General features: G+C 40.6%; 1 protein-coding gene across 11 annotated transcripts in view; it reads right to left on the bottom strand.

The window, feature by feature from the left end:
• The window catches only part of DMD (dystrophin), a 3,940,859-nt gene that overhangs the window by 1,438,870 nt on the left and 2,485,498 nt on the right, over positions 1 to 16,491 (bottom strand). The gene's annotated exons all lie outside the window — the stretch shown is intronic.

Here is a 16,491-nt window from a genome sequence, read left to right as displayed (position 1 = left end):
AGTCAGTTAAAGGGGAAGGTACATGGTCATTCAAACTACACTGAACCATTAAAGGGATGTCTGCTACATCACACTACTTTTGACGTACTTGTACTACAAAAGTATTGTCCCTGCCTTTGATGTGTTCTCGCATGCCAAGCCCGCCTCTTTCCCTGCACTTGATGGCTAATTTAATTAGCCATCCAGTGCATCTAACAGCCGCGGATGAAGCGGTGCTCTGCCCGCGGCTGTTAACCAATTTGCGCTGTCAGAAGCACATTGTTCCTCCCCTCATCAGCCTGCCCATGACTTGATCGCAGGGCACCAATGGGTTGTCATGACAGCCGGGGGTCTGCTGATGACCCCCATGCCTGTCATTACAAGCATCCTGTGAATGCCAACCATTGAAAAAAATAAAAATATATACATATTTGATATTGCTGCATTCACAAATGTCCAATCTATCAAAATATTAAATGAATTAATACAATAAGTAAATGGCGTAACAAGAAAAAATATTAAAAAACTCCAGAATTAAGTTTTTTTAGCAGCTGCAACACTGCAAGTAAAGACAATAAGAGCTGATCAAAACATCATATCTACTACAAAATGGTATCTCTAAAAATGACATGTCAGGGTGCAAAAAATAAGCCCTCAAACAGTCCCATATCCCGAAAAATGAAAGCGTTATGGGTCTCAGAAAATGGCAACAAAACAAAATTATTGTTTTAACAAATTTCGAATTTAATCCGATTGGTAAATTACATAATGAGAAAAAAATAGAAACACCAGAATTATGTTTTTTGGCCACTACAGCATTGCAATAAAATACAATAGGAGGTGATCAAAACATTATATCTACCCCAAAATGGTATTGGTAAAAATGTCAGCTCAGGGCGCAAAAAAAGGCCTCACATTACAGGTGTCGGAAAATGGCGACACAAGAAAGTTTTTTTTTTCATGTTAATTTCCAAATATTTTTCACCACCTAAATAAAAATACACTATACATGTTTGGTATCTGCATACTCATACTGATCTGGTGCATCATATTGCCGTGTCAGTTTTACCAAATAGTGTACATCAGGGATCCTCAAACTTTTTAAACAGGGGGCCAGTTCACGGTCCCTCAGACCATTGGAGGGCCGGAATATAGTTTTTAAAAAAAACTATGAACAAATTCCTATGCACACTGCACATATCTTATTTTGAAGTAAAATAAACAATACAGGAACAAATACAATATTTAAAATGAAGAACAAGTAAAGTTAAATCAACCGGTATTTCAATAGGTAGGTAACTGTACCCAATAGGCAGCATAGGTCCGCAATAGGCAGGTAAATGTATCCAATAGGCAGCATAGGTCCCCAATAGGCAGGTAAATATCCCCAATAGGCAGGTAAATGTCCCCAATAGGCAGGTAAATATCCCCAATAGGCAGCAAAGGTCCCCAATAGGCAGCATAGGTCCCCAATAGGCAGCATAGGTCCTCAATGGGCAGGTAAATGTTCCCAATAGGCAGGCTGTTTCCCCCTTATAATGCCATATGCAGGCTGTTCCTCCCCTTATAATGCCCCATGCTGGATGCCACCCCCCATATAATGCCCCATGCAGGATGTCCCTTTCCCCCCCATATAATGCCCCATGCAGGGTGTCACCCCCCCATATAATGCCCCATGCAGGATATCACTCCCCTGTCTTTATAATGCCCCATGCAGCATTTCACCCCCCATATAATGCCCCAGCAGCATGTCACCCCCCATATAATGCCCCATGCAGCATGTCACCCCCCATATAATGCCCCATGCAGCATGTCACCCCCTCCATATAATGCCACATGCAGGATGTCACCCCCCCATATTATGCCCCATGCAGCATGTCACCCCTCTCATATTATGCCCCATGCAGCTTGTCACCTCTCCCCCCATATTATGCCCCATGCAGGATGTCCCTTTCCCCCCATATCATGCCCCATGCAGGATGTCACCCCCCCATATTATACCCCATGCAGGATGTCACCCCCCCAATATTATACCCCTTGCAGGATGTCACCCTCCATATAATGACCTATGCCTCCATACATTAAAAAAAAAAATCCAATACTCACCTCACTTGCTGCCGCTGCTCTGGTCTGGACTCCAGCGTCGCGGTGGCGTTGTCCTGCTCTGCACTGCCTGTGACAGCACTCAGGAGGGCACGGTGTAAAGACGTCACCGCGCCCTCTGACCTGAGACGTCACAGGAATCGTAGAGCACGGAAGACAGCGGATCTGCGAAGGCACGGGGAGAGGTAAGTATCCGGCTGTCCAGAGCAAGCGGGGGGAAGGGCGGGCAATGGCACCGCTCTCCTCTCCTCCGCCCATAGTCCGGCGGGCCGGATGAAAGTCCTCCGCGGGCCGCATGTGGCCCGCGGGCCGTAGTTTGAGGTCCCATGATGTACATAATAAATAAAATACCCAAAAAACTATTGTGGAATTGCACTTCTTTTTGTAATTTCAACGCATGTGTAATTTTTTTCTCAATTTTCAATACGCTATATGGAAAAATAAATTCTGTCATTCAAAAGTACAACTTTTCCCACCGAAAAACAAGCCCTTATACAGCTATATGACCAGAAAAATAAAAAAAAGTTATGGCTTTTGGAAGAAGTGGAGTAAAAAATGAAAACAAACCCTGATTCTCTGGTGCCGGCATCCGCAGCGATCGGTCATGTGACTACAAGTACGCGATATACTTCCTGCCATATTCTGACTAGACTGTATCTGACCTTGCTCAATAAACTATATATCGCATATGTGAGGTCACGCTCCTCCTCCCCTGGCACCAGAAAATCCTCAAAGCGAGCAATTCTCATGAGGATTCATAAGTCTGCAATCACATAAAGTGACTGCTGACTTGTAATTTTAAACCAGACAACCCCTTTAAGACTTTTCTAGACATTATAGAGAGGTTATATATTCAGATTTTTTTGAAAGTTGAGAAGTTTTTGCTCTAGACCTTTTCTGTCTTCTCCTGTCCTGTCACGTGCAGTACTCCTGGTAGTCAATCACAGTTCTGAAAGTTTTTTAACACATCACATTCACAGCAAAGCTTAAATACATTGATATCTTTGAAATATCTATATGAAAATAAAAGTAATAAATGTGATTTTTTTTAACAGCGAAACATCATTCTGCTGTCTGATAAAATGTTGAAAAACAAAGACTTTTTTGTGATAGTTTGATTCTTATTGATTAGAGATGAATGCTTTAGGAAAAAAATAGAATTTACCTGTTCAAACTAATTGTTCCAGGAAATTCTGTTTGCAGAGAAGTTATTATCCATGATATTTAACGTCCCTTATTTTGCTCTGTGTTTTTTTCAAACCCCAAAATATAATAAATATATGATGCAAAAAATCAAAAACTTACATTCACCTTATTGCTCATCCCATTAACTCCTTAACATCACCTGTCGAGTCGAGTCTTCTTAGTGCCTCCTCACACAAGGATGGGACTTCCAGCTCTGATGAGGCCTGGGACAGTTCTGCCCAAATGTGTAAAAGTCATGACGTCAAGACATTACAATGTTAGCTGTGACCGTGTGCGTGTATGTACAAAACTACCCTAAGTCTCAAAAGAGGTGGGAGTCCATAGCGTGACAGCCCAAGATCCTTCAGAGATTGCAATGCAACAAAGATGCTGAATGACTTGAGGAACAGAGGGGTCGGAGAGTTTAATGGTAAAGTGAGTATAAATATATTCTTTTAACCTTTTGATGGCTCTTCACATTTCAGAAAAATGGCAGCTAGCAGCCGCCATTTTGATGGATTCGCGCAGAAGCAAATTTAAAAAAAATCTGTATTTTGGTGAATGCAGATTTTTTCGATATTCAAATAGAATTCCATTCCACCTGAGTACATTCACTTATCTTTACTATTAATAACTACAGAAATGCTAATTTTTGCAGATTTTTTTTATCTTAATCACATGGCAAGATGATGTAGGCTTATGACTGACTGGCAGTGATGTGAAAAAGTTTGCAGATGCTCAGGTACAAAAATAAAAGGGATCTGAATATCCACAGCATGTTACTTGCTATAAAATCATTCAATCCTGAATCAGTGGAGCAGGGAACTTCTCCCCTTTCAGTTATTACATCATTAACCTTCCTCTTACTCTTCCAAACAGAACTCATAAGCTTTAGTTTTCCTTAAAGAATAAGAAAAATCTTCCCCCCGGAGAATTTGAATTCATAGTTTCAGAATTCACTGCTTTTGTGCAAGAATAATGGGATTTGAACCACTCACTGAGATTCTTATCTCCTTCAAGAACAGTCATGCTTTTTATTGCCGATATTTTTTTACCTAAACATTGTTACACTAAGAAATGAAATGACTATTACATAGCTGAGCAGTTCTGTTACTTCCTGCATCTTATTTTTATCGCTATTGTTTTAACAGGTTTTATCCACTCAAAGTTAACACTAGGCCGCAATGCGTTTCACTCCACAATTTTTAATCATTGCTTTAGAATGTAACATTGCAGAATGAAAAGGTTACCTTCTTTTACTATTCTATTGTAATGCTAAATCATGCAGTAATTTACTGTATTGTTTCATGGTTCAAATTGTCATTACTTAAAGGGACTCATCTCTTTCATTTGGTTTTCAAATGACTATAAGAATAGCTGGGAAGATCATTATTAAGTAATGCTACTTTTATATATAATTCTTACAAAAATGACTGAAATGCATTACCAAATGAAATATTAAAACATATTTTATTAGTAATAGGATAAAATTACAAATTTTGTAAGAGATACAAATAAAAGGTATTTAAATGTACATAATCTACAATAATAATCAATTCATAACATTATATTGTTTATTGACGACAATAAAAAATCATAAGAATCTAAGCTCCTAAAAGCCTAAATATAAGTTGCTAAGTTACTAAATATATCATGGTTTGTTTTTATGGTGCATAAACGGTGCAGTTACAAAGCTTCTGTCTGTCATGTCTGAAGTGTGCGTCAAGGGAGAACATGTCCCAATGATGTCATGGCCTCCCGTGAGTCGGCTGGTCATGGAAAGCAGTGTGCATGTGCAGTATACATACACCGATCAGTTTAATCCATTCACGGCATAGCCATTTTCCGTTTTCGTTTTTTCCTCCTCTTCTTCCAAGAGCCATAACTTTATAATTTTTCAGTTGCTATTGTCGTATGAAGGCTTGTCTTTTAAGTTGTACTTTTGAATGACACAATTCATTTTATCATATGATGCAATGGAAAGCAGGAAAATAAATCAAAGTGCATTGAAATTGCAAAAAAAGTGCAATTTCACAATGTTTTTTTGGTTTTTCAATTTACTATGTTAACTATACGGTAAAACTGAACTGGCACTATGATTCTGCAGGTCAGCACAAGTTTGCAGATACCAAACATGTATAGTTTTTTATTTATTTAAGTGGTGAAAAATATTTGGAAATTAACATGAAAAAATAACTTTCTTAAGACGCCATTTTCCGAAACCTGTAATGTGAGGGCTTTTTTTTGCACCCTGAGCTGACGTTTTTACCAATACCATTTTGGGGTAGATATAATGTTTTGATCGCCTCTTAATGCATTTAATAGCAAAGCTGTAGCGGCCAAAAAAACATAATTCTGGTGTTTCTATTTTTCTCTCATTATGTAATTTACCAATCGGATAATTTTTTTTTATATTTTGATAGCTTGGACTTTTATGAACGCAGCGATACAAAGTATGTGTATTTTTTTTTTAATCGTTTTATTTTTAATGGGGCAAAAGGGGCATGATTTGAACTTTTGTATTTTTTTGCTTTTTTTATATTTTTCCAAAACATTTATTTTTCATTTTTACTGTGTTCAATAGTCTCCTTAGGGGACATGAAGCTACGATCGTCTAATCGCTTGTGCTAACATAGCAGTGCATTAACACTGCTATGTATAGAGAAAATAACAATCTCCTTTGAATGCCAGCTAAACACTGGCTTTCACTGGAGGTTCATAATGACAGGCACAGGGGTCTTCATCAGACCCCCGGCTGTCATGGTAACCTATCAGCGCCCCACAATCACGTTACGAGCGTGCCAATAGGAGCACGTAATCAAGCGTGCTGGCGAGTGTTAAATTCCAGTATCAGAGATTGAAAGCTGTCATGTGTAGGAAAAGATGCGGACTCAGTGTGCGAGCCTGCATCAAAGTAAGGGAGCCGACATGTGAAGTACCGGTACGGTATATATCGGTAAGGGGTTAATCATTAAAACTTTCATAAGATGGAGTGGATATAATCCATTATTTACAATGTCAAGCATCAAAGCATGGGGTATGTTATACAGCAAGTAAAAAGTCAGTTCTTAATGTTGTTAAAAGCAGGAAAAACGGAAAAGCGTTAGGGTCTGGGTGACTTTTACAAACTTAATTGTCTAAAAACAGGTAAAAGCCATTAAGGGGGTTCTCTCTTGTAAAATATTCAATATGTTTGATCAAGGTGAGGTTGTAACTAGAGATGATTGATTTAATGCAAATCAAATTCGTATTGAATTTTTAGGAATTTGCTGAGTCTGGTGCTTGAACAATTTTTGATTCAATTATGAAAATCGCCAATAATGTCCACTGTTATTTTACACATTGCTGAAAATTGCAAAATCCAAAAAAGGCTTACTTGACCTCAATGTAACCAGTCAGGCTTTCTCATTTTGCCTTGAAACTATTTCATCACATGGTATTGCAGATCCAATTTAGAAGGACAATCAATGACTGTATAATTGCAGAGAAAGGGAATGAAGCAGCTACTTTTAATGACCAATTCTTGTGCGTTTCTGCATGCGGATTTGCCTATACAATGTATTGGAAAAACGCATGGCAAATCGGCATGCAAAAACGCATCAAAAAAGCATCTAAACGCATGAAAAAGCCGCATGTGTTTTTCTGCCAAGGAGATGCAGAAATGGTCAGGAAAATTTCTGCTTCATTTCTGCATCGTGGGCACTAAGCCTTAGGGTGAATCTGCATAATAAGATAACATCACAGATGACAGTTTAGTGAAATAAATCAGATGAGAAAGTCATAAAACACTGACAAAACATTACAGATAGTGCATGACAATAAATAGTCTTATATGTTGAGGATGAGGACACTTTGATTACCAGCCTAAAAATTATTGCATACAATGCTAGGACACCTCAGAGTGTTATACAAGTCTTTTCACGGCAATTGGAGAGCTTGCAACTTGTGACAAATCGATTTGACACAAATGTAATTTTTGGGAAAATGCAGTTGTAGCTTGCGAATTTGAATTTAAATAGATTTGCTCATCTCTAATAGTAACCCCTTTATGTATAAATCAAACAATTGTGTATTGCAAACTTTATTCTCATACTTTTGGCCCAGGGAAAATGCTTTCTTTTGGTTTTACTCAAACCTAGCTGACCACTCATTTATTATCTATGCTTTTTTTCTATATCATGTACTGGTTCTTTTTTTTCTCAACCCCTTGCCATTGGTGTTCATCAGGATTCAATTCTAAATTCTTCCCCATTTTCTCTTTACACACCTGCTATTTGGCTATAAGTAGATTTGGTTTTCAGTACATATTTTATGCTTACAAAACCTAATTACATATCTCTACCTGTGATATTTTCCCTGCATCTTTACAAAATACGATTGATTGTCTGGTTGATGTCTCTAGCAGCACACCTGTTCTCTTTATATTGCATTGTTCACTTCAGAAATTCAGTCATTAGTACACTGATGTCACCTGTATGTCAAAAGCATCTCCAGACTCCACCCCTTTTCTCTTGAACACTCATTGTTATCCCCGTTCATTCTCATCTTGAATACTATAGTATCTACTGTACTAATTGCTCATCTTCTCTTCTCAAAACCATCCCCTCTCCAATCTATCCTGATTCTAGAGGCCAGGCTCTTCCTTCTGTCTAAGCGCTACACACATGTCTTGATCCCTTCCCCTATGCCAGTCACTTCACAAATTGAATCCACTACAGAATACAATTTAAAATTATCAAAATACACTCAGTTCACCCTAATGCATGTTATATCAATGTATGCACCAATACTAATACTGGTGTCACGGGTGTGTCAGAAGTGACAGACAGTCGCCCTGCAGTTAATTGCAGGAGATCTCTTTGTTTGGCATTACAGACACCTTCTTAGAAGCTGTCTTTCTAGGACTCAGTGGCTACCTTCCTCTTGCTAATTAACACCCTGGCCTGGATGCATAAATACCTGTTGTTTTCTAGAGGGAGGTGCCGGTGATACTCACATGATTCCTTGTAAAGGCTTGGAGCTAGTGCAGTACTTCTTCCTCTCTGGTGCTAAGAGGACGTGTGTTCATCTCTCTGAAGGCAACTAAAAGCAAAGCTATCTTCCCTTGTTTGTTCCCCCTTGTTGTCTTTAGTTGTCAGTGTGGATCGACTCATGCTCATCTCCTCCCTTCCCTAGCCAGGGCCAAATGCCAGGGAAAGACAGGGCGAGGTTCCTGTGCGGCGATTTGTGCAGAACCAATATAGGGATGTTAGGGGAGACAGGGTGATATAGGTCAGCCTAGGAGGTCTCCACTACCCCCTTTCCTTAGAGTCTGGGCCCCCTTTTCCCCCTTCCCTTCGTGTTGCACTTAGTCTTTCCTACACTTTGCGTGACAAGTGGCTGGTGTCTGGCTCATGCAGCTTTAAGGGTATTATAATATTACTTAATCGTCAAACAAAACTAGATTATACTTTTTGTATCATGCCTATCTCATCACAAATTGTATTGTCTTACGGACAGGGTCCTCACATCTCCTGTTTCAAATAATTAGCTTTTTACTATGTAAAGTCTGATTTTGTCTATACCTTCTGAACTGTGCTGCTGAATTTGTTTTCAGTATATAAATAAAGACTATTAGTATGAATAATATTATATTGACCCAAGTGATGAAGCATATTGTGAAAACCTTGATTAAAATCAACTGTGTGCCTCTGTGCAAATTGGACTACACAGATTCAGAATTTGTCTCTGTACATGAGACCTCCTTGTCACAATTGACATTATTTTTTATCCATAGAAGTTGTATAATTTACACTTCTCTACATTGACTATTACTTTTTGGATGATAATGATGTGGTAGTGATGATAATATAATAGTATATTAGTATAATAGTGATGATAATTTAAAGCTTCCTACCCAAATTGAGCAGTTTTTTCCTATAAAGAGATTGCCCAGTGGAACTAAGTTTTCACCTATGCATAAGATACACAATTGTACTCAAAAGTTTACATACTCTAGCAGAATTTTTCCTTTCTTGGCCTTGTTTCAGAGAATATGAATGATAACAAAAAAACTTTTTCTCCACTCATGGTTATTGGTTGGGTGAAGCCATTTATTGTCAAACTACTGTGTTTTCTCTTTTTAAATCTTAATTACAATCAAAAACATCCAAATGATCCTGATCAAAAGTTCACATACCCTGATGATTTTGGCCTCATAACTAGTGTTGAGAGATTTGTTCGGCATTTCAAATTCGGGTTCGTGTTCGGGGTTCCGGCTTGTTCGCGGCAAAAAATTGGCTCTGCCCATGAACATTCCTGATTCGCCATGATGTCACGCAAATGTTATCTGTGTGACAGCGTGGCAAATCAGAGATGTTCATGGGCGGAACCCCGAACACGAACCCGAATATGAAATGCTGAACAAATTCGCTCAACACTACTCATAACGTGCACAGAATTTGACACAAATGGGTTTGAATGGCTGCTAAAGGTAACATCCTCACCTGTGACCTGTTTTCTTGTAATCAGTGTGTGTGCATAAAGGCTGAGTGAGTTTCTGAAATCCAGACAGACTCTTGCATCTTTCATCCTGCCATTGACGTTTCTGGATTGTGAGTCATGGGGAAAGCAAAAGAATTGTCAACGGATCTACCGGTAAAGGTTTACGGATACAAAAAAATCCAAGGAATTGATAATGCTAGTCATCAGTATTCAAACTGTGATTAACAAATTGAAAAGCAGGGGCTCTGTAAGAACCAAACCATGCTCAGGTAGACCAACAAAAATTTTGGCCACAACTGCCAGGAAAATTGTTCGGGATGCAAAGAAAAGCCCACAAATAACATCAGCTGAAATTCAGGACTCTCTGAAAACTAGCAGTGTGGCTGTTTCAAGATGCACAATAAGGAGGCACTTGAAGAAAAATGGGCTGCATGGTCGAGTCGCCAGAAGAAAGCCATTACTGCCCAAATGCCACAAAGTATGTCGCCTACAATACGCCAAACAGTACAGAGACAAGCCTCAAAACTTCTTGTACAAGGTAATTTGGAGTGATGAGACCAAAATTTAACTTTTTGGCTACAACCGTAAACGTTACATTTGGAGAGAGGTCAACAAGGTCTATGATGAAAGTAACACTATTCCTACAGTAAAGCATGGAGGTGGATCGCTGATGTTTTGGGGATGTTAGAGCTACAAAGGCACAGGAAACTTGGTGAAAGTTGAAGGAAAGATGAATGCAGCACATTATAAGCAAATACTGGAGGCAAATTTGCATTCATTAGCCTGAAAGCTGAGCAGGGGACATACTTGGATGTTCCAGCATGACAACGATCCAAAACCCAAGGCTAAGTTGACCTGTCATTGGCTACAGCAGAACAAAGTGAAGGTTCTGGAGTGGCCATCTCAGTCTCCCGACCTCAATATCACTTAGCCACTCTGGGGAGATCTCAAGAGCTCAGTTCATGCTAGACAGCCCAGGAATTTACAGGAACTGGAGGCTTTTTGCCAAGAAGAATGGGCAGCTTTACCATCTGAGAAATTAAAGAACCTCATCCACAACTAACACAAAAGACTTCAAGCTGTCATTGATGTTAGAGGGGGCAATACACGGTATTAAGAAATGGGTTATGTGAACTTTTGATCAGGGTCATTTGGATGTTATTGGTTATCATTAAGATTTAAAAAGAGAAAACACAGTAGTTTGACAATAAATGGCTTCACCCAACCGATAACCATGAGTGGAGAAAAAGTTCTGCCGGGGTATGTAAACTTTTGAGCACAACTGTGTGATAACGTATAGATCGGTGGTGGTCTAAATGTTAGGACACCCACCAATCAGCAGAATAAGTAACCTTTATTCCTGTTAGAAACAATTGGCAGTGCGCTGACTTGACTGCAGCTCCATTCGTTCTGAGACTGCCTTGTGCTGCATTTTACTTATTCTTGCAGTCTCCATATAGAATGAATAATGGTGGTAGACCGTACGTACTGCCAATCCAATCTAACGAGGATGAAAGTGCCCTATTCTTATCAATTGGTAGATTTCCCAGCTGTCAGGCTCAACTGATCTGCAAATTAAAATTTGTCTTGTGAATAGGTGATAATTTATTTTAAACTGACGAGCTCATTAATTAGCAGTTTTATATTTGTAAAACATGCTGATTTCACAGCACTTTTTCAACAACATCCAAAAACTTTTTGTCTTCTGTTCATGATCCTTAGGGCTATATTTTTGAACCATTATGTTAAATGAAATAGTGTTTCACTTTGGTGGAATTTTCTCAAATTTTTGAAAAATGTATGATCCATAAAAATTGCAGTAGAATAGAGATGTGTCCATGTTCTCTAATTAGACCCATCAACTTTAACAAGTTGAGGGAAACCCAGTGATTATGTGACCAATCACTGATTACTGAGACTAAATAAGACTAAGATGACAAATTATTTTCCAAATTATATATGCAGCACATATTGAATGAATTGTATATAACCATTGTCATTATATGTCACATTTAGGTATGCATTTAAAATATAGAAAGCAGGTAAGAAAAAGGTCAAATATGTAAGGTTGCCCAAAAAAATCATCAATATAAATTAAAGTGCCTAAAATATACTGAAAATCAGCATTTAAAACATTGAAATAATATTCGATCCATAAGGGGGCAGTATCCTTGAAATAACAATTTACATGTTATCCTACAAGGCTATTTCCTCCAAAGCCATCAACGAGTAGATAGTGGAAAATAGAATATAATGCTTTAATTTAGAGAAGTGATGGCATGAATGAAAAGAAAACACATTTAGCTAGCACACATAAGCATTTTATCAGGAGGACGTTATTTCCACAAATTAAATATGCCTCAATTGAGAATATGACTTAAATTATACAGAAACACTATAGATCTCATAATATTCATGAGCCTCATATCGCTTTGATGGGTATTTACATGACCAGCATTGACATTTATCTAAAAACATTTCTGCAATGAAGTAAGATCTATTATCAGACATCAAAGAGATGTACCAATACAACTGGAGGAATGTCTCCCGGTTTCAAAGTTGAGATTTAATATCTTAAATCAAGAAGTTGGGAACAAGATCAGAATTTATTATCTTTCATCTTTCACAGGCTCAAAATGATTAGAAGTGATTTATACAACTGCAGAGATTAAATGCTAAATTTTACATATTTATCAACGTTTTTATATATGTATATATATATATATATATTTATATATCTATAAATACATATAGAAAGATATCTCTATCTATCTATCTATAGATGGATATATCTCTCTATATATAGGTATATACACTGCTGAAAAAAATAAAAGGAACACTAAAATACCACATCCTAGATATCACTGAATTAAATATTCCAGTTGCAAATCTTTATTCATTACATAGTGGAATGCGTTGAGAACAATAAAACATAAAATCAATGATCAATGTTAATCAAAATTAATATCCCATGGAGGTCTGGATTTGGAATGATACTCAAAACCAAAGTGGAAAATCAATTTACAGATTGATCCAACTTCAGTGGAAATGCCTCAAGACAAGGAAATGATGCTCAGTAGTGTGTATAGCATCCACGTGCCTGTATGACCTCCCTACAACACCTGGGCATGCTCCTGATGAGGCAGCAGATGTTCTCCTGAGGGATCTCCTCCCAGACCTGGATTAAAGCATCAGTCAACTCCTGGTCTGTCTGTGGTGCAGCGTGGCATTGGAGGATGGAACATGTCCCACATGTTCTCGATTGGATTCAGGTCTGGGGAATAGGCAGGCCAGTCCAAAGCATCAATGACTTCATCATGCAGGAACTGCTGAAACACTTCAGCCACATGAGACCTAACATTGCCATGCATCAGAAGGAATCCAGTGCCCACTGCACCTGCATATGGTCCCACAATGGGTCTGAGGATCTCATCCCAGTACCTAATGGCAGTCAGGGTACCTCTGGCTACACATGTACGGCTGTGCAGACCTCCAAAGAAATGCCTCCCCACACCATTACTGACCCACTGCCAAACTGGTCATGCTGGAGGATGTCACAGGCAGCATAACATTCTCCATGGCGTCTCCAGACTTTGTCACTTCTGTCACATGTGCTCAGTGTGAACCTGCTATCATCCGTGAAGAGCATAGGACGACAATGTCAAATCTGTCAATCTTGGTGTTCTCTGGTAAATGCCAATCATCCTGGACGGTATTGGGCTGTAAGCTCAACACCCACTTGTGGACATCGGGCCTTCATACCACCCTCATGGAGTCTGTTTCTGACAGTTTGAGCAGACAGATGGATGTTTGTGGCCTACTGGTTTTCATTTTGCAGGATTTCGGCACTCCCCCTGTTCCTCCTTGCAAAAAGGAGGAGGTAGCGGTCCTATTTGTGGGTTGTTGCCCTCTTACGGCCCCTCCACGTCTCCTGGTGTACTGGCCTATCTCCTGGTATCTGCTCCATGCTCTGAACACTGTGCTGACAGACTCAGCTACCCTTCTTGCCACAGCTCGCATTGATGTGCCATCGTGGATGAGCTACACTACCTGAGCAACTTCTGTGGGTTAAGAGAACGCCTCATGCTACTGTACCTCTATGGGGAAGAGCAATGTCAAAATGGAAAAGTGACTAAAACAACAGCCAAAAAGGATGAGAACAGATAAATGGTTTGTGGTCACAACCTGCAGAACCACTCCTTTATAGAGTGTGTCTTGCTAATAGCCTATCATTTCTACCAGTTGTCTGTTCCATTTGCACAACAGCAGAAAAAATTGATTCACAATCAGTGTTGCTTCATAACTGGACAGGTTTATTTCACAGAAGTGTGATTGACTTGGAGTGACATTGTGTTGTTTAATTGTTCCCTTTATCTTTTTTGAGCAGCGTATATACACACGCCACACACATACATGGGATACTTCCACTTTATCACTGAATAATAAAAAAAAAGCTTAAGGTGTTAATTATTTGTCTTGATTTTTGTATAGTGTTATTTTTTTGTCTGATGAAAATGTAAACAATTTTCTAGTATTATACTTGTATCAATTATTGATGGCCTTCAAGATATTTGCTTGCTATTATTAAATAGAAACCAAACAGTGTCTAGGTTCAGATGATACGTTCTGCCCTGGTCATTTGACGCTAATACAATAACAACTGTGTTTTGACCCTGGAATGGTGGCAGGGTACACAAGATGCATATGTAATGTGGTACGGGGCAGTAGCAGTGGGTGAGGTACTGGTCTTCCACACACTGGCACGCTACATGAAAATGGAGGTCTTGGGTGTGTATGTATGCTCTTGTTACCTGGGTGATACACTCCAGCAGACTGCATGGTGCCTCTATATCAGGCAGGCCAGGACCAGATGTTAGAGAACAAATTTAGTGAGATGAAAGTCCAAAAATAAAGTTCATTTTACTGAACATGAACTTGATAAGATCTATGTACATCAAATAATAGGCACACTACTTCACAAATGTTTCTCTTGCATTACGCAGACATGAGCACATCTCGGTTACATATAATGACTAGTGATGAGCGAGCACTAAGATGCTCGGGTGCTCGAAGCTCAGGTCGAGCACATTGGAATACTCGGGTGCTCGACCTGAGCAATGAGCCCAATGTAAGTCTATGGGAAACTTGAGCATTTTTCTGGTGGTCCCCCCCGGCGGTCTGCAAAAGGTCAAAAATTGCCCAAATCGATGGGAACGGTGCTCAATTAAACGTCAGCCAGGCAGAATATATAGGCAGATAGGCAGGGTATATAGGAGGGTGCATGAAAAACATAGCAGGGTACTGGGAACACACTAGTGCCCTCCGATTTTCATGCACCTGTCTCTTTAAAAAAGCCGGCCGGCAATTCATCAGCGACATACACCGGTACATGACAATTTAGAACAGAAAGAATAGAGCATCACACATAGATTAGATAGATAGAAACATGTCAGTCACATCTATATATATAATCGTCTTATCCCGTCTGTCTGTCTGTCTTTCTGTCTGTCTGTCTGTCTGTCCTGGAAATCCCGCGTCGCTCATTAGTCCGGCAGCGGCCAATCAGCGCCGCGGGATTTCTGAAAAAAGATGGCGGCCGTTAGCGGCTCATCTGCGGGACCGAGATGCAGCCGGGAGATGACCGGCGCGAGGCGCTCATCTCCCGGCCACTAGCAGCAGAAGGACCCCGACCGCCGGAGCCATCTGCGGGACGGAGATGCAGCCAGGACATGACAGGCGCGAGGCGTTCATCTCCCGGCCGCTAGCAGCGAAAGTAGCCGCACAGGCAGCGGTGCTGACCTCCATGCGGCTAGGGTGCCAAGGGAGGACCGGGGAGCGGCGCTGCGGGTCGGGATACTTCTGCTGCGAGCAGTCGCTCATCTCCCGGCTTCTCGCAGCATAAGTAGCCGCACAGGCACCGACGCTCCCCGGTCCTCACCAATACGATTCGCTCCCCCGTCCTCACCAATAAGATTCGATGATTGATCACTGATCTTACCGCAAAAGTTAAACACCGCTGTGTTGATTGGTCGCGGATGCTGCCCGCGACCAATCACCGATTTGGGCGCCACATTTAAATAGCGGCCGTGACCAATCACCGATCTTGGCGCCACATTTAAACACTGCTGTGCTGATTGGTCACGGACGCTGCCCGCGACTAATCACTGATTTGGGCGCCACAATTAAATATCGGCCGCGACCAATCACCGATCTTGCAGAAACATTTAAACACCGCTGTGCTGATTGGTCGCGGACTCCAGCCGCGAACAATCAGCGAGATTGCCGGCAAATTTAAACAACGCTCTGCTGATTGATCGCAGACGACAGTCGCGACCAATCAGCGAGATTGGCGCCAAATTTAAACAACGCTCTGCTGATTGGTTGCGGCCGCCAGCTGACCCCGACCAATCAGCGAGATTGGCACCAAATGCAAACAACGCTCTGCTGATTGGTCGCGGACTCCAGCCGCGACCAATCAGTGAGATTGGCGCCAAATTTAAACAACGCTCTGCTGATTGGTTGCGGCCGCCAGCTGACCGCGACCAATCAGCGAGATTGGCGCCAAATTTAAACAATGCTCTGATCTCCCAACGGCAAGTGTGAACGGAGGACCGAGGAGCGGCGCCGCCGGTCAGAATGCTTCTGCTGCGAGCAGCCGCTCATCTCCCAGCTGCTCGCAGCGGAAGTACCCGCACAGGCAGCGCCGCTCCCCGGTCCTCACTAATACGACGCTGCGGCCGT

The sequence above is a fragment of the Phyllobates terribilis genome, unplaced genomic scaffold, assembly GCF_046119375.1.
Source record: "Phyllobates terribilis strain yellow unplaced genomic scaffold, ASM4611937v1 Scaffold_2__4_contigs__length_985480577, whole genome shotgun sequence".
Classification (NCBI taxonomy): domain Eukaryota; kingdom Metazoa; phylum Chordata; class Amphibia; order Anura; family Dendrobatidae; genus Phyllobates; species Phyllobates terribilis.
The sequence above is the reverse complement of the archived record's forward strand: the minus strand, read 5'-3'. Positions and strand labels throughout refer to the sequence as shown.